General features: G+C 40.5%; 1 protein-coding gene across 1 annotated transcript in view; it reads right to left on the reverse strand.

The window, feature by feature from the left end:
- LOC139470301 (probable G-protein coupled receptor 139) overlaps nucleotides 1-10,558 on the reverse strand; it is a 35,447-nt gene extending 24,889 nt beyond the window's left edge. Inside the window, exon 1 of the mRNA XM_071252662.1 lies at nucleotides 10,457-10,558. The gene's annotated coding sequence lies outside the window, so the exon portion shown is untranslated. The remainder of the gene's footprint in view (nucleotides 1-10,456) is intronic.
- Between the last annotated feature and the right edge of the window lie 702 nt (nucleotides 10,559-11,260).

An 11,260-nucleotide genomic window follows, 5' to 3' on the forward strand; every position in this document is an offset into this window, starting at 1 on the left:
AATGGGTATGAAAGCATGTGCGTTAACGGGATTCCATATGCATTGTTTGGCATCGTGATGACAACAACCACTCAGAAAAACAACAGAATTACGCAATTATTCAACATTACGAAATGCCACGCCTGTCCGAAAATGAGCGTCTGCGAGCCATTGGTATGCTTGAAGCAGGATCGAGTCGACGTGATGTTGCAAGACAATTAAACGTCCACAGACACACCATTTGGTGTTTATGGCAACGTTGGCAACAGACGAATGCAGTCAGAGACCATCCTCGGAGTGGCAGGCTACGCGTAACCAATAATCGACAAGACAACTGGATTCGAACAACACACATACGAAATCGATTCCAGCCAGCAACAGTGACTGCAAGAAGCATCCCTTGCCTTCGACGAATATCTTCACAAACCGAAAGACGTCGCCTCAGATGTGCAGGGATTGTCGCCAGAAGTCCCGCCAGACGACCGATTTTGACAGGAAACCACCGTCAAGCACGTCTACAGTGGTGCAGACAGCGTCTACGCTAGACGGTCATGCAGTTCTTTTCACTGACGAGTCTCGTTTTCACCTCGGCCACAGCGATGGACGGATTCGAGTGTACCGACGTCGTGGCGAACGTTACGTCAATCATTGTGGTAGAGGGAAAACTCAATGGACAGTGCTACCGCGACGAGATCATCAGCCCTGTTGTTCTACCGTTTTTGCGTCGTCATGGCCCAGGCATTACCTTTCAACATGACAACGCCCGGCCTCATATCGCTCGACTTGTTCGAATTGTTCAGGATTCTCTTCAACAAAAAAACGTGAATGTCCCCTGGCCGGCTCGCTCCCGTGATCTCTCACCAATCGAGCACATGTGGGATGAGATGGATCGGCGCCTTCGACGTCAACCACATGTTCCAAAGACACTCCAGGAACTTCAAAACATGCTCCAGCAGATATGGACAGATATCCCACAGGACTTTGTGCGACGCCTGCTCCATTCCATGAGACGAAGATGTGTTGCTTGCGTCGCAGCCAGAGTTGGACACACACGCTACTGATTTGTAAATTGACATTTTGGCATGTTAATGTTTTTGTTATGAAATTACGCGTTTTCTGAAGTCAGTATGGCAAATCAAACCATTTGAACACTTACATGAGTCCTTTATCTGTTGCAAACCGAAATTGTTTCAGATTTGGTAAAAAACACAACTTTGCATTAAATCATTCAATGTCACAGGAACTTTTGTTGTTCAGTATATGCTCACAGCTATGTTGCCTTTTACGCCAAATGGAATTTGTTTCGGTGGATAATCGGGACTGATTATTTTCTGGCATTGATGTTTTATATTTCAATGTAATTAGGGTAATTTACCGCATTGTTAATACATCACGAAGTTTGAGTCCGCAGACAGTCGGTGGTGGAACAGCTTGAATCCATATCCTAGGACTACCAATTGTCCCAAGCCAAGACCCCTTTTAACAACTACTGACAACAATTACAGTCATGCAGTATTGACCAACTTTAGTCATTGTTCCTTCCATGTACATGATGGAATATTTTCCTTGTGAAGTGTTCATTCGAAGACTTCGTTTGGTATGCACGTTTTGGTGCTTGAACTGGTTACTCGGGTTCTCTATAATGACTACTGGAGGCGTAAATTTGTATTCGAGTACTCGAAGAGTTATCTCGCTTGTTCAGTTGAATTATCTCCCTTTCTTAGCAGCCATGACGGACATCTGTGTCAATTCTTCGATCTATCAGGAGACTAAATTTAAATGCTGCATTCAACTTTTAGGGTGACATTACCTGAGGGAGTGAGTAACGCTTTTAACAGTATTTCATTTATATCACGGAGTGTCAGCTTAATGTAGGAGGAAAGCCCGAAATGATGCACGTCTCAGACGTTTACCACTTCGATGAAACCCTAAAGCACGGGTATGGTGCTGACAAACCTAGAAACATAATCGGAGCGAACCGGGATTCGAACCCACAATCATAGGTTTCTGGCGTACCCAAGGGACGCAACTCTGCACAGCGAATCGCGGAGCTTTAGACGACTGGGCCACCCGTGTTCCCATGATGATTTATAAGATAATAATTGAGAAAGTAATTGTACACATGAACCATGAGAAACCATTTGAAACTGAAACAGTCGAAACTACTCCCCACAGATTTAACTATATCTTCCTCCTGGTCTAGTGCTGGCTGACAAGAGGAATTTCAACTTTCCCATAGTAAACTTCCTCTTTCTGTCCATGTCACTTCGTGATTTGCGGGCTTGTGTTTGACGAGTACTTACTGATACGTACTCGAGAAATGAGTTTTGTGCTAGTTGGTTGGTTGGTTTGTTCTTTTACGCCGCACTCGGGAATATTCCAGCTATATGACGGCGGTCTGTAAATAATCGAGTCTGGACCAGACAATCCAGTGATTGACATCATGAGCATCGATCCACGCAATTGGGATCGATGACATGCACCAACCAAGTCAGCGAGCCTGACCACCCGATCCCGTTAGTCCTCTTTACGACAAGCATAGTCGCCTTTTACGGCAAGCAAGGGTTGCTGAAGACCTATTGTACTCCGGATCTTCACGGGTCGTTTTGTACTAGTATACGATTCAGTGAGTAACGTGGTAGAATTAACCCCATTTATCATGTATCCTGTGAGATCAATTGTCGGATCCGCTTATCATCCCTACTTACGAAGGAGAGTGATTGGTGACAATTAGACATATGTGCAAGTTCGCTTCGTGGTGAAAGTGGCAACTACAAATGCTATATTTAGTTAGTAATTCTCGTGATGTTCATATACTTTCGGCCTTCAATCTATTGGGGTTCGTTCTTCAATGAACTCACTCAACGTGAAAGCCAATACTTCTAAAACAAATTATGATAATTTTGTCCCAGTGGACGTTTCGACCATTATGTTCTGTAACGGTACACTGGAAGCAATAAAGCCACCAGCTGTATCTAGGGCAAAGTAACTTGCTCACACAGGCGTGTGCTCAAAACATTCAATGGTTTGGTTGGAATATATATTTCAATAATAATAGCGTTAGGCGTATTCTACTGCGCCCCGGAAAAGTAGCAAAGTGAGGTACTCTGTACAAAGTATACAAAAATACTGGATTGAAAATATCACTAAACATTAAAATGTTCATAGGCTTGACAAGTTCAAAATAAGTGTTCAAAAGACATTTTTTTCTAAACAAGAAGTTTACAAATAATCCTTGGGCACTGTTAGGACCCAGTCATTTCTTGCAAAGAAACAGTTTGTATGATTTGATTCATTGTACGTGTTCTGATATTGAATTTCATCAAGTTTTGTTATGACCATGTTCCTGTTCTGTTACTTCAGTGACGTCGGAGCATTATTTTCATGGCCTTTCTTTCCCGAGCCAAGACCCCTTTTAACAACTACTGACAACAATTACAGTCATGCAGTACTGACCAACTTTAGTCATTGTTCCTTCCATGTACATGATGGAATATTTTCCTTGTGAAGTGTTCATTCGAAGACTTCGTTTGGTATGCACGTTTTGGTGCTTGAACTGGTTACTCGGGTTCTCTATAATGACTACTGGGGGCGTAAATTTGGGAGGAGTGTTTTCAGGTGGACTTTCAAATCCCCTAAGTCCAAATGCTAACTGTAGCGGTTATCGGACATGGCAAAGAATATTGATCACCATTTTTTTTGTAAAAAACATGTTGTCATCAATAAAAAAAATCAAACACATTTTTGAAATGTTATAATTTACTTTCATTGTCGACTGTTTCAATGAGGAAATTGCTTGTCCCCAACAGACTTGTAATCTCAAACTGTATTTCCTCTATTGGACGCTAGGCCGTCTATTAATTTCGCGAGGGCCGTTGACCTGGCGTGCATTAGAGACCGGGCTTGTATTAGAGACTAAGCCTCTAATAGAGGAAATATCGATACGTTTTACAGTTCCTATGGCTGATCAATCTACAGCCATTGTTTATAAATCGATATGTAGGTTATCGATTTTTTCATACCCACGTGTTTTTTGGTGTGTGTGAAAAGACGTATTATATTTAAAAGAGGTTTCCGTAGCAAGAAGGAAACCTCTTTTTAACCAATCAGAATTAAGCATTCTTCAATGTCAGGGTAGAACTCATAATAATGATTTTGAGCGGATCTAGTATGGCGCCTTTGTCAGCTTTATTCAACCTATACTAATGACATATGGAAAATGTCGTTCCTGTAAACCAAAGGTTGATAGTATGAGCATAGTTCCACACCGCGAAGGTGCGATGAAAGAAAGTAGGGTTGCACATGGCGGCCGTATTTCCGTTAATGTTAATACCAAGAATACCTCAGCAACCCATGTGCTTGTCGTTAGGGGCAACTAACGGGATCAGGTGGTCAGGCGAATTGGTAAGTCCATGTCATCGTATTGCAGTATCTGAATACTTGCGTATAAAATAGAGGCCATCTGTTTTGAGTCTAACTTGTTTATGTTGACATAGACAGATTTGACAAAACCGAGACCAAACGTTTATAGATGAGTGAGTGAAAGAAATTCAGGCAGCTTTGAACACTATTGATTATATGTCACAGTGAGTCGGATCTTTTTAATATCGAAGGTCCGAGGTGACTCGGGTCTTGGACGTTTATCCATTGTTAAAATCACGAGTACCAAAGATCATAATCAGAGTGAAACTGGGATTCCAATCCATATTTAGCGGTTCTGGTACCATTAAGGGACACAACTAATTACGGCGCCTCAGGTCACAGTGACATTCATAAACGGGCCCCAGTTTAGCTTATGGCAGCTAATTCATTAAATACCAGATGGAGACAAAAGCTCTGAATTGGAACCTTCCAACTTTTTTTTTTATTGTGTTCTTTTTTTAAAATTAAAATAGATACAAATATAATTGCCATTATCGTTACGCAAGGGTATCGGTGTAATACTGTTCACTCGCTCTCACTGAGAACAGAACACATCTAGATCTGTATTACGGAATTGTATTGTACGAACGCAAACCAAATAAAACTTACATGATGGCGGAAGGGGTTTCCTGGAGGATTTAACACATTCATTATATTTCATACATGATTTCGAGTTTTGTACATTGAAAGAGACTGAAAACTAAAATATTCATTTGAACTGGTTTTGGGGTTTGTTTTGTTGTTTAACGCGGCACTCAGCAATATTTCAGCTATATGACGGCGGTCTGTAAATAATCGGGTCTGGACCAGACAATCCATTGATTTATATCATGAGCATCGATCAGCGAGCCTGACCGCCCGATCCCGTTAGTCGCCTTTTACGACAAGCATAGTGTAGGAAGATAGAGATTTCGTTAAAAATATCGAAACATAAAAATGTAATGATATTCATTGGCAATATTGGATACAAAGAGTATATTTGCGCTCTGGCAGGGGTAATTTATTCCTTCTCCTGAACATGATGAGTACTGCTTAATAATGAATAGCTAATTCATGCCAATTGTTCCATTGGTTTTATTTTTTAACTTTCTTATTTTCAAATACAGACATTGTACAATAGGACTAATTACTACAATTACTAAATAACATATATAATGCAATTGTCCCATTCTTTTCATTGTTTGCAAAATGTCAAATAGCGACGTGGTTATTATTGATGACGTCACTGTCGGTTTAAGTGACGTCATCCTAACAATAGAATGAATCGATGCGATAAGTGTTTCCACTCGTAATATGGGGAAAACCAAGTGTCAAAAATAATTACTGGGGAATATGGAATAATCTACGCACAAATGCAAATCACTAATCTCGTAAAATAATATAAAGTTTTACCAAAAACATCACTTGGGGAAGATAATTCGTAAACACTTATCTCTGAGGCATCCTCGAAACAAAGTATATTCACTCGTTCCTTATCTCCGTAAATCCGACAGCTTTCAAAGCAGCACAGGCATAAACGTTAATCTGATTCTGAATCCCAGAGGGTCCTGGCATACAAATTACCACAGGCGATTACACAAATGCGTATATTACAGTGATTTACAAGGACGGGTATTGTCCGGTAATCCTTAAGGAGCGAAATGCGATCTGAAGAAGGTCAAGGGAACAAAGCGTACGTCAATCTGAAACCAACTGATTTGTCAAGTCGTTCCAACATAAATCTCATTACAACAAGATCTTTTACTCCGATGCGATACCTGTATGCCATTCGTACTTCGTGACCAACTTCGTGTCATTTTGTGACAGGCAGAACGCCTGCCCTTCTAGAAGTTTTCCTTATCAGAGTATAAACAATAACATTTCGAAATTAGATGACAAAAAGCTGACATGAAAAGACGATTTTTTAATTCAATAATGCATTTGTCAAACATAGGCAGTTAAGAATTTTTATTTTGTCTTTTCCTTGCTTGAGTAGTAATTCAAAACAATTTTTTCACGGAATGCCTCAACAATTAGTATACGAGGGCCTCGTCCACAGGTTATATGTGTTACAATTACAATAACATTATTAACGAATACCTTATCAAGGTATGACGATACCTCCATAGGAGATGGTATAAGGTGATCCCTCACGTGAAGATTCCGGGGTAGAATAGGTCTTCAGCAACCCATGCTTGCCGTAAAAGGCGACTATGCTTGTCGTAAAAGGCGACTAACGGGATCGGGTGGTCAGGCTCGCTGACTTGGTTGATGCATGTCATCGATCCCAATTGCGTGGATCGATGCTCATGATATTAATCACTGGATTGTCTGGTCCAGACTCGATTATTTACAGACCGCCCTCATATAGCTGGAATATCGCTGAGTGCGGCGTAAAACAACAAACCAACCAACCAAACCAACCTCAGCGAGCTTTGACCGCCCAACTACAAAGGGTTGCGTTGGTTCTTACACCAATCAGATGTCAGCTTTCTAAAACTATTCGTATTCATTTCTTTATTACCGCGATTCGAAAAAATTCGATTTTAACAAAAGAAAACCCACACATAAGTCAAATATTCGTTACATGGAACTCCAGTTTGAGTGTAGATGCCATGACGCTCAGCAACGACCTGATGTATGATATATTCACAGCGATGCATTGTCGCGGTCTTAATTATTTACGTTCGGAACTGTCGTGTTCATTTTGTTTACGAGACACACAAGTCAGAGACGCCCCGTTCACTCGTACCGAGAATTATCAGCCATGATGCTGACAGCCGTTCACCTGACGCGTCCTCCCGTGGCGGTGTCGTGCGATCTTCCCCCCGAGAGGTATCGTATCGCAGTAGCAGATCAGATAATAATGAATTTGTTCTAACACAACGGTTTTGTCTGCCAACCTCATTAATATAAGACCTTACTCCTCGCTTCCGCTAAGCAAAGACCTTAGGCCATCCCATTACGTTTCACGTCACCTTCCATCCGATCAATCAGAACGTCCCTTATCGGATCAGAAAGAAAGTGACAATCGGAATGTGTTTTCTGATCATGCAGCCTCGAAAAGGTTAGCACGAGATATTGTGAACGACAGTTGGGGACCGACCATTTGATATTTGATATGTTCGGTCCCTTAGGGCTGTACGTCAAGATCATCGTCAACATCATCGTCAACCTCGCGCTTCCATGGGATAAACATATAATAAATAAACGGAAGAAACTTTGCATAGCCCGTTGGAAGAACTGCCATACAATCTGGGCCATCTATTAGACATTCCAGAATGTTCTTTAGTTCAGTTTTCAAATTTTGAATCAAGCAGACAAAATAGTTTTCAAAGCGTAGTCTGAAATAGAAGTCGCCAGTTTGAAACGTGTGCCATATACATTGTACGTGTACGCGAGAAAGCTGTTTTCTGATTGGCTTATGTCAACTTATTGTCGGTAGCGAGAACTAAGACCTGATTTTAATGAGATTGTCAACTTGATGCCTGTCATATTCAATTATTTATAATCCCCGCTTATGAGATTTAACCCGCTAGGCGAACAGTGGACAAAGTCACAGGAGGTTTATAAATGTACTATAATGACATCCGAATGTCGCATAGAGCGATCGGGGATAAAGCGGTCGCATCGATAGTATTGGATGTTTCCATTACTTTTACTATTGAAGTTACATCGCATTAGCAAACATATCACCCTTTGTGACCTTTCCCATTGGCTTGGTCAGACTATCACCGGATGTAATTTGTTTTGTAACGTTGTATGTAAACACATAAGTACGTCATTTTCCCAATTAGATGAGTGAGCGTTGAAGATTGGGAACAAGAATGGCATCACGGTGCGTTTATGGAGCCTGGCTGACACTTAGTTATGTGATTAGGCCTCTTTGTACAATGATTGATCACTTGTGGTTTTGGTTCTTGACAAGACTTGCTAACAATGACGGATAATACCAAGGATTTTTTCACTCCTTCAAACATGCATTGTTATTTAGAACTGTTTGAATTCTTTTAAATTATGGTACTGTTAAAACTACGCGTTGTCCGTCGAAAGTCACACTTTAAGATATTTTGTATTTCGTACAACTGAAATTTGGAGAGGTAAACCGGCATCATTGCTTGTGCAAATACCGCTGCAGGAGCACAACTTGCAACAGCTGGTAAAGTACACAAGTTAAAGCTAAACATAAAAAATGTTTAAAAAATGCCTGGAATTAAATCCGTAAACGTAAGTTGTAATTTGTGGTGCCTTGGAAAGAACTTGCTGTTTCTTTTATACAAAACTTTTCTTCCTAATTTTCCTGTCGAATCTTTTGCTCTTGCCAATAAAGTTGTGGACTGGTATAAGAATGCCCATGCTGGTTGAATCGCCGAATAAAGCGTCTCATTCTAACCATGGGTGTTAAAATACACATTATGTCTGATATTTGCCTGGTGTTTCCATATCAATAGAAAATGCAGAGCATCTTCAAACGACATCCATAATAATATGAGACTGATCTGTGTAATGCATATCGATTTCAGTTATAAGCGTTGTACTCGCTGCAACCGAGCCTGAGGTGACAATGAATAATTTGACAAAATCAACTTCCGAAGTTCAAATCTAGATAATTGCTTGTTGTGTGAGAGAAAATTGATTTAAATTGATTTTAAATTCTCTCCGGGAAATAGCGTCAATGAATCCCGTAACATTTAATCTGATGGGAAATTATATATTGTACACTTTTGATTAAAGTGACGATTTCCTTGCAGCCCTTTAACTCAAACTAAGTGTTCACTAATTGGCAGATAGACAAAGGTAGTATGACAATTCAGGTGTCATTTAGACACATGCGCAAATTCGCCTCGTGGCGAACGTGGCGCCTACCTGTCAAAATCTGTACTTAGTGAATAATTGTGTTCATGATGTTTGTTTACTTTGGGTCGTCATTCTTTTGAGGTTCGTCCTCCAAGGAACTCACACAACATGAGACCCCTGAAGATCCGGGGTAGAATAGGTCTTCAGCAACCCATGCTTGCCGTAAAAGGCGATTATGCTTGTTGCGAGAGGCGACTAACGGGATCGGATGGTCAGGCTTGATGCATATCATCGTATCCGAATTGCATGGATCGATGCAAACGATATCAATCACTGGATTTTCTGGTCCAGATTCGATTATTTACAGACCGTCTTCATAAAGCTGAAATATTGCTGAGTGCGACTTTGAAAAACAAACAAACAAACACACACCATGAAAGTAGTTTGAAAATTCAGATTGTGTTTAAGTGGTTAGTGACACGCCTAACAAGTCATTACTTCAATAAATGAATTTCGTACTGTTTATATTTTGTTAATTTCTCGACATTAAGCATTTATGTTTCGCTTTTTTGTTAACAATAACTACTTAATAACTATACACATTCCTGCACATGATACATTCTTCGGCCACTGCGCTAAAACATGCAGGAAGATGTCAGAAATTAAATTTTAAACCCAACACAATTTTTTTCATGACATCCAACTTGTCCTGCGAACTATTTAACTTTTTTACAGGAGTTTATTTTGTGTGTAAAATACCTCACCCACCACATCTTTAACTCCAAATTTCAATGGTCATGAAGACCTCTTCAAGATATTTCTTCTGATGAGTTTACAGATCTAAGATAATTGTCAGCCTTCAATGTACTTTAAGCAACAATATATTTCTTTAAAATCTGTTTCTATATAAAATTAAGCTTAAAAGACAAGATGCCAGCGAATGGTTGAATGCCACTTCCTGCATATCAACAAGCATCACATGGGGTCAGTATAACAACAACCCATTCTAGCTACAACTTTGGCGTTCCAGGTAAGTAAAAATATGCTATCAATTCTAAAAAATACCAATAGATATGTTCCATCCAGCTCACACACAAAGATGGGGAGGTCAGTCGAAGTTGCTGAGGCAGAAGTCGACTTCTTAAACACTTAAGCCAAGGAGAAGACTTTGTGAATCACTTGCTTGATAAAGGTACCGAAACGTCGCATTGAATCACTTAAGAAGTTTTCAATGATGTCGTCAGTGTACATGTAACGCGGCAAACAAGACATCACTCACCTGGATGGGGACAGTAAGCATGAAGGTCTGCTATGGTGGCGGTAAGTCCGTTCGGCCTGCTTGCTACGCTGTCAGCATCTCTCAAGCCGGTACATCCCACCGCTGGCCTCCCACACTGTCACTGCACGTATACTTCGGGCGTCTCCTTACATAGGCTCCGGAGGCCGTCTTTGCACACGCCCTTGGTCCATAATTACCGAGACGCGCGTTGTCAGCCAAGACGGAAATTGGGTTTGGTGTTAAGAGTGAGATCTACTGTAAGGTATAACCGTGTTTGGTGGAACTTATTAGTTAGAAGACAAGAAGTCAGGTTATCCACTTAAGAAATGTAGGTGAACGGGTTCGGTTGCAGAGAACATTCTTCTCGACACTCAAAGAAACCCTCATCATGAATTAACGTGATGTCATTAATGAAATGCCGATGGTTTAGATACAGGGAGGAAAAGGCGACTATGCTTGTCGTTAGGGCTCGGGTGGTTAGGCTCGCTGACCTAAACTACTCATGCCATTGTATCCCAATTGAGTAGATTGATGACCACGATGTCAATCACTGGATTATTTCGTACAAACTCACACTGAGGTAGAATTACTTGAGTATAAATTGGGTTACGTGTTTTTCGTCATACCAGAAGACGCTAAAATGGTGCTTGTTGTTACCCGCTTGGCATAAAGGTATTTGATCCTAACATGTATTATAAATATGATTTGGGGATCTTTTATCCGGCAGTGTAAAATATGATATAAATATACTCAACAACAAAAGTTCCTGTGACACCAATATTTTAGTGTATTTTTCAAACAAGT

Source organism: Haliotis cracherodii, unplaced genomic scaffold (assembly GCF_022045235.1).
Source record: "Haliotis cracherodii isolate W230 unplaced genomic scaffold, xgHalCrac1.p SCAF_20, whole genome shotgun sequence".
NCBI lineage: Eukaryota > Metazoa > Mollusca > Gastropoda > Lepetellida > Haliotidae > Haliotis > Haliotis cracherodii.